Source organism: Anastrepha obliqua, chromosome 4 (genome assembly GCF_027943255.1).
Source record: "Anastrepha obliqua isolate idAnaObli1 chromosome 4, idAnaObli1_1.0, whole genome shotgun sequence".
Taxonomy (NCBI): domain Eukaryota; kingdom Metazoa; phylum Arthropoda; class Insecta; order Diptera; family Tephritidae; genus Anastrepha; species Anastrepha obliqua.
Genome location: NC_072895.1, coordinates 25,303,980 through 25,320,791, shown reverse-complemented (window position 1 = coordinate 25,320,791; position 16,812 = coordinate 25,303,980). Strand labels below are relative to the sequence as shown.

At 39.7% G+C, this 16,812-nt stretch overlaps 1 non-coding gene and 1 pseudogene across 1 annotated transcript; both read left to right on the top strand.

Moving 5' to 3' along the window:
* The first annotated feature begins 965 nt into the window (after window positions 1-965).
* Window positions 966-1,159, top strand: LOC129246659 (U2 spliceosomal RNA). Its single transcript, XR_008582516.1, has one exon. It is a non-coding gene; the product is annotated as a U2 spliceosomal RNA (small nuclear RNA).
* A 736-nt stretch (window positions 1,160-1,895) lies between these two features.
* Window positions 1,896-2,034, top strand: LOC129246579 (U2 spliceosomal RNA; annotated as a pseudogene).
* Window positions 2,035-16,812: the final 14,778 nt, after the last annotated feature.

Genomic DNA, 16,812 nt, shown 5'->3' with positions numbered 1-16,812 from the left:
TATTGATACATAAAACTACATTTTCAAAGCATTGGTCATGGTTTTCTTTGAATTTGTTGAACAGGTAAATTTGTATGTTATTACATACATACGTGCATATATACACATGTACACATTGTAGTGAACCTGACTTATTTCACGATATATGAATCTAAAACATACATGAATATGTATGTATTATATATAATATATATGTATGTCGATGTATTTATACGCACACCTTTTTATACGTACATGCATACATATGCATTTCACCTTCAGAGCTGGAGCGTTTGCGGTACATGGAACGGCCTCTCCAACGCCTTTGTTCATATCTATACGAGTGTATCTGCGAAAGGTTTATAGGTCGTGTGCAAAGCCTTTCTCTCGAATACTCCAGAGTAGCTCTCTATATCGTTGTTATTGGGAGCACTGAAAAATTGTAATGTTATTGGTGTTATAAGTATTTATGTCAATACACAATTTACGGTATACGTTAAGGTGTTGTAGTTGTAGCAAGATGAGCCTTCACAACTGTTCGAGTTGAGTTTAGTGTTTGCGAATTTGCGATAGATTTTGATCTCTAAAGACAACAACAAAATATCGTACCATTGCCTAATAGATTGATTTATATAACAATTTAATTATGAAAACGAGGCGAACATTTAAAAAGATATGCTATTTTGAAGTGAAAACTTCTGTAGAATCGTTGGGAGTGATTTGAGGAAAAGTGAAACGAAAAAGCGACCCTCTTGGCTACGAAGCGTTATATTATATGTTGATATAAACGTAGCGACGAACTAAATAAAAATAACTTTTATTTTTTCTTGTGATTCGAACCAAGGATTTTGGATCGGAAGCTCACATTGCTAGTCGCTCGGCTACCGCGCCATGCTGTCATCGCTGGCCTAAAAGTTATTTAGTTACGAAGCGTTATATTATATGTTGATATAAATAATTTTTGTGAGCGTGTAATTCTCAAAAGGTTTATTAGAAAATCTATTGACTAGGTAGTGTGGTATCTGTTCGTATCAGCTTAACATCTGATAGATCCTCCGTCGGAGGACAACAAATGTTAAACTGATTTTTGGAAATGGGCGGAGTGTTTTAAGGGCTTGCTCCACCTCTGCCACGGGTTGGCCCGGTATTACAGTACCGCCGGGATTTCGGCCTTGAATAAATACAAGAAGAAATATACTAATACATTTAGCTTTGGTGGGAGAGCCATAAATTTTTATATGAATACATGTAGACGAAAATGGAATTTTGTTTTGAAGTGAAATTTCCTTGTAGGACATTTCTGATTATTTATTGAAAACAGTTTTTTTTTATTAAAATTGATTATAGAAGAAAATTGAATTTTTTCCAAGGTGAATTCATACACTAAGCTAAGTAAAACGTTTCGTAATTCAATTTTGTGTTGACAACCAAATGTACACGGCGGAAGAAAAAAATAACAAATCAGCTGTGTTATTGCTACCACCTTCAAAAGATTCGCCTTGATTTTTCATATAAAAATTATACATATCATCACTTGTGACAACTGTACTCAGTCGGTCGACAGTGTGTGAATCATCTTTACATTCTGCAAGAATACCCCAACCTGCGCAGCGCACACTAAAATCGACACAAAGCTGAGCGCAGAGCACAATCGTACAAACACACTAACGTACATACATACATATATACGCTCGAATACATTTTCTTACTGTGCTCAGCCAAGGCTGGTAGTCATGCACTGTGGCGATATGAACGCACAAATGCACATACACAGGCACGAACATGAAATCAAACAGCTCGCCGTGTTTAAGTGAATCGGTATAAATATTTCGTACATTAATTTTTGTGAGCGTGTAATTCTCAAAAGGTTTATTAGAAAATGTAATGACAAGGTAGTTTGTTGGTTGTGTATGGTTATCGCTTCTCGGCCTTATGGCTAAGATCAAAGTGTTAAACTAATTTTTGGAAATGGGCGGAGTGCTTTAGGGGCTTTCTCCACCTCTTCCACTGGTTGGCCCGGTATTGCAGTACCGCCGGGATTTCGGCCTTGAATAAATACAAGAAGAAATATACAAATACATTTAGCTTTGGTGGGAAGAGACATAAATTTTTATATGAATACAAGCAGACGAAAATGGAAGAAATTTGTAAGTCTGTTTCTTCGGTCCGTTTGGGTATTTTTTTTTTGACAACATCGAAACCAAAGCATTTGTATCATATTTTATCTATCATAAGCCACTCGTATCATTTGTTGAAATTGAAAACATTGAGGATGAATAATAATAAAATGAAGAAAATAAAATATGAACTTTATAGCAGTATTATAATGAACCTATAATTATCCCGCTCCTAATGCTGCTTTCGTCTCATTCTCTCTCAGTTTGTTTTACGGAAGGTTTCACTTCTATCGCGTCTAACCGTTAGACACGTATTTTTTTTTTGTTAGTAATTAGGCGAACAAATCAAACGTTTATTTAGAAAAGTTATTTATACTGGAAAGAGCGCGTTTGTTGAGTTAAATTACTACTGTAAAGGGAATTAAGGACAATTGAGTATAAACAGAAAAAATTCAAGAGATGGAAAAATAATTATAAGAATAAGCGGAAAGCAAACGTTGCTTGCCGAGGAGAAAAATCGGCTGGCGTCTGGTTATCAAATCTGATAGTAACTCCATTTTAGTTAAAATGAACGAGCCAAAACTGCTAAGTGTAGCCGCTTGCCGAGTCTCTCTTGTCAAACTCTATACAACCAACAACAAATTATAACAGTTAACTGGAATGCAGTTTTATAGTCGGTGTTCTCCATATAATAAATGAGCGAAATTTTTTTTTATATGTAGAAAATGGGCAAAACGTTAAGGGAAAAATTGTAAAAAAATCAGCAAAATTTTTTAGCGACTTAAAACTTGCACTTTAGGCTAGATTGAAGCGGTTGTCCTGTGGGACACACTCAGGCTCATAGCCAGCCCATTGTGATACCATGTTGGGAACTTTCCATGTTTCTAATAAAACCAGTGTGTGCTTTTCAAAAATTTTAGATTATCTCCTACTTCTGCAGAACCGAGGTCTACTGAATACTAAAGTGTATTTCAAACTACAAAATTGTGTCGTTCTTAGCGAACCGCAAAACTTATTGAGCAACCTAGTATGTTAGAAATCATTTTATTTTTCATTAAAAGTTATTAAAAAAATATCGATCTTAGTCGCAAAAAGTACCCTGTATGTATGAAACTTTGATTCTTGTAAATATAAAAGTGAGAAGAATCCATTACTACTAAAAAAAAATTCGATTCTACTTATATAAGTAGCATAAAAGCCGCCACTTCAGCTGCCACTCACCACTGAGTCATCGTCAATCGCTTGTGAGTCTTATCCCTAAACGGCTTGACCGACCGCTGTCTGTTTCTCTACCCTCCACTTGGCCATTTGATTGATAGCCAAAATTTGACTTATGTCGTTTGCGCAGCTTTTCCTTTTGAGGTCTCTTGAGCGCAATTAGCATGCAAGCGTAAATGTCAAGTACCTATTACATTCTTATGTACATACAGACACACAGACAGAAATACAATTAGAGTGCTGTATTTACTGAACGTTTGATGCATGTTGCGTGCGACTCGCCTCACCCTCCCAAGAGATTTCCATGCACAAGCATATGTATGTATGTGTGTGTATGCATGCCCTGGTGCACTTGTATGCGTTTCTATGAATAAGACATTCACTTAAATACCCTTGAAGTTGTGCATAACAGAGTTCAAGTGCTATTTTTTCCTTTTTTCGGTTAGTAAAGCATATTTGGTGTGCTTTTAAGCTAATTAAGCGATTGAAGTGCTGCCGCAAATGGCAAAGGAAAGAGAAACATACTTGAGAGACATTTCTTCTGTGGCGATTTACGAGCTATTCAGTGGCATGTCAAAACAATGCAAGCGAATGCCAAAACAAATTAGTCAGCATAAAGAAGAAATTAAAAAAATTTAATAATAAAAGAGGCAGCCATTCGCTGCAATTCATTTACTTAAGTCTGTTACCAGTCTTGTTAACAGAACTTGCAGATTGGAGAAGATTAGATTAGATTTAATTTGTGGGGGGTTGGACAAGTCCAAGCACTCAGTTAGAAAACCATTGTACTACACTCGGATAGACTTCCGTAGAAAGAATAGAAATAGGAAAGGTAAAAAGTGGGTGGTAACACGGATAAATTAGTTTTAGGTGACTCTTCCACAAATCTCTTGGATTCATTGATGAACCATAAGAGATCCGGAAGAGTAAGAGTATGAACTTTATCTATACTCAGTATATCGCAACCCAATATCCTAAGTCTGATTCTGGAAAACGCCGGACAGTTACAGAGAAAATGCTCTGCAGTGTCGTCACCCTCAAGACGGGATAGTCATATCGGCCTATCGACGATTTCCACGGCAGCCATATGCTGACCACAGGCGTTGTGCCCTGTGATTACACCCATCAGTACTCTCAGGTCCTTTCTACTGAGGTTTGGGAGGAAGGTCGCTATTTTCCTGTTTGGTTCACAAAGCACTTGGCTACTCTGCACGATTTCAACCCAGATCAACGTCTTCTATGAGTAGACCTCATCATGAAGTCGTCAATCCATAGTTGAATCGGTGCGGAGTCGACACCTAAAAAGGGTTCAGGACCTAGTGGCATACTTGCAGAGCCCTCATTAGCCAGTTTATCAGCTAACTCGTTCCACAATGTCCAGACACCCAAATAAGGCTAACTTTGTTGTGTTTTGCAACACTGTTCAGTTTTATCTTACATTCACCGACCAACTTCGATGAGCAGCGTGGGTTAGCAGATTAGAGGTACAAGCATTATATTGAAGAAAACTCTTACCGACTAAAAACCTGAAAAACAAATAAATAATTGGCGCGTACATCTCTTTTAGGTGTTTGGCCGAGCTTCTCCTCCTGTTTGTGGTGTGCGTCTTAAAGTTGTTCTACAAATGGAATATGCAGTTTTAAGCCAACTCCCAACAGCAAATGGGTTTTTTGAGGAGCTTTTTCATGCCAGAAATGCATTCGGAGGTTTGTCATTGCCTGCCGAGCGGCGACCGCTATTAGAAGAAATGTTTTCTATTATTTGATGGTCATGCACGGAGATTCGAACCCACACACTCCTAAATGGTAGTCACGTACACTCATTCAGCTATGGCGGCCGCCTGAAAATGGAAACCAAAGTTTAAGCTCCGAACATCAGGAAGCAATTTCAGGGAAAATATTAATCTAGAATGGGTAAAATGCAAATCGATGTTTCTACATATTCGATTAGTAAATTAACAATAAAAGGATAGTAAAGGCGGAAGGCGGCCGCCGTAGCCGAATGGGTTGGTGCGTGATTACCATTCGGAATTCACAGAGAGGTCGTTGATTCGAATCTCGGTGAAATCAAAATTAATAAAAACATTTTTCTAAAAGCGGTCGCCCCTCGGCAGGCAATGGCAAACCTCCGAGTGTATTTCTGCCATGAAAAAGCTCCTCATAAAAATATCTGCCGTTCGGAGTCGGCTTGAAACTGTAGGTCCCTCCATTTGTAGAACAACATCAAGACGCACACCACAAATAGGAGGAGGAGCTCGGCCAAACACCTAACAGAAGTGTACGCGCCAATTATTTATTTTTTTTTTTAAAGGCGGAAGGATCTGTGAGGAATAGAAAAAGCTTACCTTCACAAGCATAGAGGGAAACTGCTGGGCTGATGAGGTGGCTAGACAGGGCACTTTGGAGACGGTTTCCCTTAAGAACCTGTGGCCTACTCCTGGACAGGTGGGCCTGAGTCAACTCAGCGAGCGCTGGGCGAGATCCTTCTGGCCAAGGATAGATCGGGGTCGCTTGAGGCAACTTCTAAGGCTTCTAAGGCAACTTCTGGGGCTTTATTCCCAGCTCTCGAATTTGGTGGGTATCCTTACCGGACATTGTCCGTTAGGTGTTTATGTGGTGAGACTTGGGATTGCCTCAAGTCCGTTCTCCAAAAGCTGTCTTGAGGACGAGGTGCAATCATCTCAACACCTTCTTCTCAGCTGCCCTGCTCTGACAAAGTTTTAGACATCTGGGCTCTCACTTTTTCACTACGCCTGCGGATATAGCGGGTCTAAATATCACTAATGTGGTGCATTTTTTAATATTTGTCCAAGTGTGCTCTAAGCTAGGGCTGCCATTTAACCTAGTCCTAGTCCTACCTTCGCAAGGGGTTAGTACCAAAATGTTTACTTTTTTCTTCAGAATTTTTTCATGATAAAATTTTTTTAATGATTCAAGCTTTTCTCACAAGCATACTGATATTAAATACTATTACAATTTTTTTTGCTAAATCCGCTTAGTATTGCTGCCTGAAGTTACTTCTATTAAAAAAAAGATTGAAATGATGTCTCAGCTTGGGAGGATTCCAAACTAAAAGATTAGTTATTAGTCACGATGGAGAGAAGTGGATCCAATATTTTTGTTTAGCCTCAAAAGAACCAAAAAAAGAGATTTACACTTTCAAAACATTAAATTTTATAAGAATTAAAAAAATTTTCAAAAGCACTAAAATCTTCTTAGAGTTTCTAGCCTTTTTTTTAACTTACAATTTTGGTACCTTCAAATTTAAAAAAGAAACAAACACCCAACTCCAAAATTTTCGCATTTTAGGATAGGCACCAAAGACTTCCGATTTGACATGAACTTTGATGGTTGAAATTCGAAAAAAAAATCATAAAATAAAAGAAATTGTTTAATCTTAAATTTAAAAAAATATTTTGGATCTCACAGGATTGCCAAAATAGTGCTACGAACTTACAACATGAAAGAAACCAACTTTATTTTATCATTCCGAAGGAAGGAATGCAAAATATTGGTTTGAGTACCGCCGGGACATTGTCTCACTCCAGATCACGCAACTAAAATGGGATTGGTCCAGCATGACGCGTGCAACTCATGCGAAGAAGAAACTGGTACGTTAGAATACCTCCTTTTATTTAAGCTCATATTTATAGTCAATCTTTCTTAGCTTTATTTGCAGTAGTGAGTCTTTTAAGAAATCCAGAATTCGTGCCATTGTTTTTTGCTTGGTTAGGGCATGCGCCTATTCGGTATCGAAGCAAATGAAATTTTTGATTTTAGGTCTACTCATACCCAAACCCCTTAAATCAGCTATTACTAATACCAAGGTTTAGCCAGGGCTGATTGCTCTGATTTGCTTGAAATTTTTACACTACATACATTTCGGAAGCTTTAGTCATTTTAAATATGTGAAAAACACAAAAATCAGTTGAAAAATAAATCGAGCGTAAGTCCTCACTAATACATACAGCTTTGTAGACTGATCCACTCTTCTTTGGCATCGATGGAGAGTGTTGAAATAATACCCTATGATCAGAAAATACCCGGAATGTTTAAATAAAACAAAACAGAGTTAAATTTCAGGCAAATTTTGTTTTATCTCCTTCAAAATATGACCCGTCTGAAGCAACACACATGTGCCAACGTTTAACTCAGTCCTCCATGCACCCCTGGTAGGTCGACGAAGGGATGGCCTTCAGCACCTTCGGCGCATTCTCTTTGATCTCCTCTATCGACTGAAATTTCCTTCCACGAAGTGGTAATTTCAACATGGGAAAGAAAAAGAAGTCACACGGGGCCATATCAGGTGACTACGGTGCTTGCACGATGGTATTTAATTGGTGTTTGGTCAAATAGTCCAACACAATTTTTGCTCGGTGCGATGGCGCGTTATCATCATGCAAAATCCAAGAATTGTTTGCCCTCATTTCCGGCCGTTTGCGACGTACAGCATCTCTCAAACGCTTCGATGGCGGAAAAAAGTGACAGATATGTGTCTTACAGTCCTATCAACATAAAAAAAAATATAGACCGGTTCCCACATGCGCGGTTCATTTAAATTGAACATTCCCGGTACTATTTGATCATAGGCTACGTTTCGAAATACATATTTTGTTTTGTTGCCGAATGGATGAAAATACGTTGGTCGTTAAAAAAAAAATTGTTAAAAATCAATGCGATTTTTAGCCTCTTGAAATTTGCACTTTTGGTTAATTTGATCTGTAAACAGATCTCACAGAGACCTCTAGGACCCATTTGTCGAGTCCTACAAAGAGCAGGACAGTGGCAAAGTAGGTGTTCCAAAGTACCACTAGCATTCGCTTCGTTGCATGTGTTACATGCATCGCTCTGAACTAATCCCACTTTGGCTGCGTGATGTGGGGTGAGGCAGTGTCCCGTCCGTACTCCAACCAATGCAGTCTTTTCTAGAGAGTGATAAAATAAAAATTGTAGTTTTCGTATTCCAAGTCCTTAGCATAATTTTGGCAGTCTTGTATGAGGTTGAGTGTTCCCATATCGACTGAGTTTCCAGAGCATTTAGATCCATTTTCAGAAGGTGGAGTGATGGGTGTATTTCTGACGTGGGTAATCTCGGCAAGCGAATACCTGCCTTAGCGAGCTCATTGGTTCTCTTTATTCTTTTGTGTCTTTCCTCTATTCCTTTGTGTTCTGGTATCCAATAAATACTAACTTGCCCATTTCCGCAGAGTTCATCCATTGTGGATCTGCATTGTTAAACACATTTCGAGTAAGTCCAAGGGTGGTCATTGCTGGCAGTCTTTGTAGGGGGAATAACGCAAAGGCCTTCGTGGACTTTGTGCCGTAACTGCAAGACTGTCGGAAGTGCGACTATTCCTCCCCGCGGTGGCCACTGGAAACAGGATACCCCAGCACGGTCATGTCTCTGTTGGGGTCCTGGCTAATATAGTCGGGCGGGAAGAGTAAACTTCCTTGGGTAAGTATAAATCCCCAATCCAAGGTGGAACAGCATACGCCGAGGGATGCTTGGCTAGAGGGGGATCTAGTCGCTAGTATGCGGACTTGGGGCGCCCTGGCGAGGCCCCATTTCAAAAATGCCTTCCTGCGCTACCGGGGCACTGGCGCAGGTGACCGATATACCCCTTTACTCGTGGGAACAAAAATGAACAACAGTAAACAAAAACAAAAAAATGGCGGAAGCGGCCAAAAAGGCTTCAACGAAGAGGCTAGCAAAATACCTCAAAAACCAGAGGCGGTCACACCTCAACAGGAAGAGGCCACCAAGCCTCAAACTAATAAGGAGGAACAGTCCGCAGTTGAAGGCGTGAGAACTGCCGAGACGACTCCAAACACCGATGGCGAAGGGCCGAAAAAGGAACAGCCAAAAAGGCTCAGTGGTGCGGGCAAGAGAAGGCTTGTACACTTCCTAAAAAAAGGGCTAACCAGGGAAGAAGCTTATGCTAAGGCTCTGGAACCCATGTGCAAAAACACAGAAAAACCAACGACGGGGCCGAAACGACTAAGGTCGGTTGAGGACACACCACCCGAAGCAGCAGCAAAAAAGCGGCCTAAAGATGATGGTCCGTCCACATCGAAAGACGCAGCTCTAAAGAGCAAAAAGTGGCAGCCCACTGCCACATACAAAGACATAACAACAGGAGTCAGGTTAGCAGTACTTGCTAGGGACTACCCCAACACGGTACTGACAACCGAGCAAATGGACTCCATCCAACAACTCCTGTTAGACAAAATACTGGCGGGGAAAAACATGGCCACAAAACCAGCGTTCTTGGGCACTACTTACAAGGCAGGATACCTTGTCCTGCATTGTAAGGAGAGCACTTCGGCGGAATGGGTTAAGGCGGCCATTTCTAATGCGTCGCCGTGGGAGGGTGCAACACTGTGGGCCACAGAGGAATCCAAAATTCCTCACTCTCGGATCGCAGTGGGGTACTTTCCCAACTCAGTCAAAGTCGAGACAGCCAAGATACTGGACTTTGTGCAGGGGCAGAATAAAGGCCTCAATGTTGATTCCTGGCGCCTGCTAAGAAGAGCCGAAAAAGGCTCCAACGTAACGCTAGTCGTAGCGGTAGACCAAAAATCAGCCGCCAGCCTGAAGGAGTACAATGGTAGGGTAAACTACCGCTTCATACAAGTGACCCTCAGGCTGAAATCTGAAAATATAACGACCGAAGAGTTAGTTGACCAAATGGAGGCAGTGGAGTTACAAGAAGAGGACGAAAGTCCTCCCAAAGACTCCGAAAACCAACCGGCGAAATGAGGTGCCTCCAGGCAAATCTTCACCATGCTAAGGCTGCCACCACTGAGCTTAGCAGAAGACTTGCCGGAGGTATCAACATAGGGCTGATCCAAGAGCCCTGGATCTATAGAGGCCGTCCTCAAGGCCTCAATGTCCAAAACACACAGGTAATTTATGACAAAAGCGCTGTCAAACCTAGGGCTGCGATAATCATAGATACCAATATTAAATTCTTGCCATTCACAGAATTCATGGATGGCGACACATCAACAATACTGGTCGAAGCGGAGTCTGGCGGAAGCAAGAGAGAGGTCGTAATCGCCTCAGCTTATTTCCCCGGAGACGCCGACATAGTACCACCAGAAAAAATCAGAGGCCTAGTGGAGTATTGCCAAACCCACAATCTAACCCTCGTAATTGGATGCGACGCCAACTCCCACAATGTGGCATGGGGAAGCACGAATACAAACAACAGAGGTGAGTCACTCCTTGAATTTTTATTACTTAGTAATATAACAATAGTAAACAGGGGTAATAAACCCACTTTTGTAAACGCAATACGACAAGAGGTACTCGACTTAACTCTAATCACTAACAAATCTTTGAATATGATCAGTAACTGGAGAGTCTCGGATGAGGACTCAATGTCTGACCACAAACACATACTCTTTGACCTAAATGGGGTGGTAAAGTTCTCCACACTTTACAGGAGCCCAAAAACAGCAAACTGGAAAAGATACAATGAATGTCTTTCAGCTAAGCTTAATAACAGCGTAAGCAAAATAACATCAACAGAGGAACTAGAAGAGGCAGTAACAGAAATGACTGACTCAATCATGGCCTCATATCAAGACTGTTGTCCACTAAAAATCAAATCCTCCACGAAGAGGGTCCCCTGGTGGAACAACGAACTTGACAAACTTCGGAAAACAACGAGAAAACTATTCAACACTGCAAAGAAAACAAACAAATGGGACGAATATAGGAAATCCCTAACTAACTATAACAAAGAACTAAGGAAATCCAAACGAAACTCTTGGAAAAACTTCTGCGAGGATCTAAAAGATACTCCAGCAACAGCTAGAATCCAAAAATCACTTTCCAAAGGCGACTCAAGTCCCATAGGAACACTAAAAGGTCCAAACGGAACTATTACCAACACATTCGCAGAAACACTAGAGCTTCTTCTAAAGACTCACTTCCCAGATTGTAAAAGTCATGACTCATCAATCGACAATAGTCTAGACATGGTAACTCACCATCAACGGAGATCTACGGTCTCATTCGTCAACAAAATCATAAATTTCGAAAGGGTAGAGTGGGCAATTAACTCCTTTAAACCCTTTAAATCACCAGGGCCGGATGGTATATTCCCAGCACTTTTATCCAAAGGCACTGTGGAACTGATCCGAGTCATGGTGAAAATCTTCAGAGCTAGCCTAATATTGGAATACATTCCAAAGATATGGAGGAAAGTGAAGGTAATATTTATTCCTAAGGGAGGTAACAAACCCCCTGACTCTCCAAAATCTTACAGGCCAATCAGTCTATCATCGTTCATGCTAAAGACAATGGAAAAACTACTCGAATACCATCTAAGAGAAGAAATAATCTTCAAAAAACCCCTTCATAAGCTGCAATTTGCTTACCAAAAAGGGAAATCCACAGTCACAGCACTGCACACACTCGTTGTCAATATAGAAAAGGCCCTAAATCAAAAAGAAATAGCCCTATGTTCCTTTATGGACATAGAGGGAGCCTTCGACAACGCAAATTACAAATCCATGGAAACAGCACTCGAAAAAAGAGGTGCAAACCCAATATTAACACACTGGATAAGCCAAATGCTTAATCAGAGGATTATTAAAGCCTCGTTAGGCCAAGCTGAACTCAATGTCACAACAGTAAAGGGATGTCCGCAAGGAGGAGTTCTCTCTCCACTGCTATGGTCCCTACTAGTTGATGACTTGGTGCAGCACCTAAACAACAAGGGATTCATAACCATTGGTTATGCAGATGATATATCTGTTATAATAAAAGGCAACCATGAAAGGACACTAACGGACTTAATGCAAAATGCCTTGAATGCAACATGGGAATGGTGTAAAAAGGAGGGGCTGTCGATCAACCCTAACAAAACCACAATAATCCCCTTCACAAGAAAAAGAAAGATAAAGTTTCCTGCATTGAAACTAAATGAAACAGTGATAGAACTAAAGGAAGAGGTCAAATATCTAGGTTTAACCTTAGATAAAAAACTCACTTGGGAACCACATATAAATAACATAACAAAAAAAGCCACGAAATCCTTGTGGACAACCAAACAATTACTAGGGAGATCCTGGGGCCTCAGCCCTAGTATGGCCCTCTGGATATACACCCAAATGGTTAGACCAATCATACTGTATGGGGCACTAGTATGGTGGGGCAAATCTATCCAACAAACAGCGATAACCAAACTGGGAAAAGTACAAAGGCTTGCTTGCCTATGCATCACAGGGGCTATGAAAACTACCCCAACAGCTGGCATGGAAGCACTCCTTAATCTCCCACCACTTCATATAGCAATCCAAGAGGAAGCAGCTACGCAAGCACTCATGCTACACATGAAAGTAAATTTCAAATTGGGCAACCTCACCGGTCACCTAAATATCCTAAACAAAATCAAAAACACCATAAGCATGGCTCAAGTTTCAGACCACATTGACCCAACCCTCTGTTTCACAAAAGGATACTCAGTTACCTTTCCAGAGAGGATAGAGTGGAAAACAGACCCGAAATGGATGAATGATGATTCACAAAAATGGTACACTGATGGATCAAAAACACCTTACGGTGTAGGAGCAGGTGTAGTGGGACCCAGAATCCACAAATCATACACTCTCACCAGGGACACCACTATATTCCAAGCGGAACTATACGCAATAATGGAAGCAGTAAACATCATGCAACGCAGGAACCACAAGAGAGTAAGGATTAAAATACTCTCGGACAGCCAATCAGTCCTAAAAGCTCTAGATAGCTATACATACAACTCTAAAACCCTCTTAGAATGCCACAAGGCACTCAATAATCTGGCATCCAAAAATAATGTTTCATTAATTTGGGTACCGGGACATGAGGGATACGACGGCAACGAAAAGGCAGACGCTCAAGCCAAAAAAGGGGCAGATGAAAACTTCATCGGACCTAGCCCTATGTTTGGATTCAACAAAAACAACCTAAAACAAAAAATAAAATACTGGGCCAAAACTCTATTAAATCAGCATTGGAACAATGTAGAGGGTCTTAGACACTCCAAAAAGTTCCTAAGTTTCAACGCTAAAAGAGCCAACATGGCCCTCACGTTAAACAAAAAGAGCATTCGCACTCTCACAGGCGCCCTCACGGGTCACTTCACCTGCAACAAACACTTACATAAATTAGGCATAACTAACACCAGCACCTGCAGATTCTGCTGCGAAGATGAGGAGTCTATGGAACATCTCATTATCGAATGTCCGGGGTTGACGCATAGAAGGAAAAGGTTTTTAAACAAGTTCATGCTTACAGATGAAGACCTTCAATCACTCCCTCAGAAGGAGCTGGTACAATTCATAAGCATACTTAACAGTCAATAGACAGCATAGGGTGCACAATAGATCAATATGGTCGCAGTGCTAAAGGGCTACTCCTTAACCCTTTACAACCATTAACCATTAACCATTAAGTCCAAGGAGGCATAATTGCTTTAATAGCCGCTTGGCTATCAATGAAAATGTTTCTCCGAGTATTTAGAGGTGTCAATTCCAGAGCCAATTCGGCTTCTTTTGTTGCGGCAAACAACCTTAACTAGGCCTCCTATCGCCTTGTTCCTTGCATTCCCGCCCCTATTCCAATAATAAATTTCGAAAATTTGATTATTAGAAGTGAGACGTGGGTGGGAAGAGCAAAAATGTGAATACCCATTGCCCATGCGGTCAGAGGATTTTCGCCATCCAAATTTGCACTTTATTATACCAAAATTTAATGGTAAGACTACTAAATTTTAATGAGAGAAAAAGAAATTGCCAGAACTTGTAAATAAGTCGCTCTGCTATAGTTTTTTAACGCAGTGAATGTAGATTTTTCCATTTATTTCCTTTTAGCCCATTTTTGTATGTGATATGTTTATGTATATGTGTATATATGTACATAGCTGCCTCCTCCGACACGCGCTTCATTTCCAAGTGCATACGCAATTAATCTCGATGCCTTCAACTTAGCCGCACGACGCAAATAATCTACTGCAGGCTGCGCTAGACCACATTTGCCTATGCAATGAAAATTGTGCACGAGAATGCAGCAAACGCGGCATCATTGTCAATTAATCACACTGACATTGCACATCTGCAACACTCAGCCGGCAACTGCAACAGCCTCCACAGAGCAACAAGTTGCCAACAAATTTTGCGCAGCTGCTCATTACCGCACACAGAAGTGAGCAGTGAAGTTAATGGGAGGTAGAACTGGGGACTCGCAGAAGAATGTTACGAATTGAAGTTTAAATGGTATACGTTTTTTTTTTTGGAAGAACGGGGGTATATAACTCTTGAAAAACGTTTTTCATATCGTATCAAGCCCACGCTATTCCAAAGAGAAACGTATGAACGAAAAATTCTGATGCAATCCTGATGAGGACCGTACGCATGGAAAGGAGTTTGCATCGCCGCTCGAAATGCGCGATGATCTAAAAATACTTTGACATCACAAGACTTTTACTGTTTGTTCTGATGAAAAAAAAATTTTGAGGCCAAATCAGACCAAAATTGACGGAGTCACAGCACTTTTTCCAAGAAGATTTGACAGTTTTCGTGTTTGTCAACCGATTTTCATGATTTCTGCATATTTAGAAAGGCTGACGCTTCTGCAATTACGTGTCGAAATTTCAAGCCAATCAGAGCAAAGCTCAGCCAGTTATCGCACTTTTACTGGAAGGGAGTATGTCAAACTTTGAGGCCAATCAGAGCAAAATTGGCGAGGTTACAGCACAGGTTCCATTTTGAAATTGAAAAAATTCAGTTAATCGGACTCATTTTGGTAATGGGAGCCGTGGAGGCCATTTAATTAATATTATTTTAATTATTGGGTGTGGTAGTGCCTATTTTTTTCAAAATTTTACTTGTGTTATTTGTTGATGGGAGGCGGCTTAAATCTGTAGGTCTTTCCATTTGTAGAATAACATCAAGACGCACGTCACAAATAAGAGGAGGAGCTCGGCCAGTAATTTTGCTTAATTTATAACAGAGATATCGGGTATCCTTTTTTAATAAAAATGTGTGTTATTAAGCGGTGGGCATGGTTGTTCACCGATTTCGGCCATTTTCATTATAACAGATGCTTTCCATTTCAATTCAACCGGGCTATTCGGGTCATGTTCTTCGATTTCGATGTAACTCAAATATGTTGCTCTCTGGTCAAAATAATGAGACACATATTTTTTTGTTCGCCCGAAAAAAATTTTTTTTAAGAGTTATCGGCAATTTTGTTTTTCGGCTCAAAATCGATTTTTTTTAATTATATAAGAAATTTGTTTTTTTAAATGCCCATAACTTAGTCAAAAATGAACCGATTTTAATAATTCTGGGTTCAAAATGATCGTCATTACTTACACGAATGCCTTCATGTAGAAACAATTGCAAAAAAGTTGTTGAAATTTTTTTATTTTCCAAAAAACAAAAAGTGCGAAACAGGTTTTTTACTCAAAAATTTATTACTCAAAAACAACTCATTTTAGCTAATGGGCATTCAGCTCAATTGAAGTTTGAGGTGTCCTCTTGATTTGGAAAAAGTTATAAAAAAAAATACACTTTTTGATATACCGTAGGTTCTGTTTTTATGCGGTAGATACGTTCCGCAAGAAACAGCATAAAAAAAGCTACTAGTTCTATAGTAAAACTATAGATACGTTTCAAATGCTAAAACCGCATAAATCTGAAATAATGTAATAAAATCGCATAAAAAAGGGCACTAGTCCCATATTATAACTATAGATACGTTCCATAGACCGCGTGAATCTGAAATAATTAAATAAAATCGCATAAACAAAATATTGTATTTTTGAAAATTATATCTTTATTTAAGAAACGTCAGAATCGAAAAATAAATTTAAGTCAGAAATAGAATCAGACAATAGCCACATGTTGCGCGTTCGTTTAGGATTTGGCGTACAATCACTTTCGTCACTTTAGGAAATGTACACGTCTGATCTAGATAGTTATGCAGGCAGTTCCATACTTGTAGGGTTAGCATTTCTGATGTAATCTGTGATGAGTTTTTGCTTAGCTGGTTTAGAATCTTGTTTATATGTACAATTCCCGATAGGTCGACATGCATTTTGTAATTTAAAAAAAAACCGCACTATTTCAAAACCGCATAAAAACAGAACCTACTGTATTGAATTTCGAAAAAATTTCAATTTTTTTTCTTTTTTGTTAAATAAAAAGTTTTCAACTACTTTTTCCCAATTTTTTCTACATGAGTCGCTCGTGTAAGTAATGGCGATCATTTTGAACCCAGAATTATTAAAATCCGTTCATTTTTGACTAAGTTATGGGCATTAAAAAAAATTTCTTATATAATTAAAAAAAATCGATTTTGAGCCGAAAAACAAAATTGCCGATAACTCTCGAAAAAATTTTTTTTTGCGCGAACAAAAAAATATGTGTCTCATTATTTTGACCAGAGAGCAACATATTTGAGTTACATCGAAATCGAAGAACATGACCCGAATAGCCCGGTT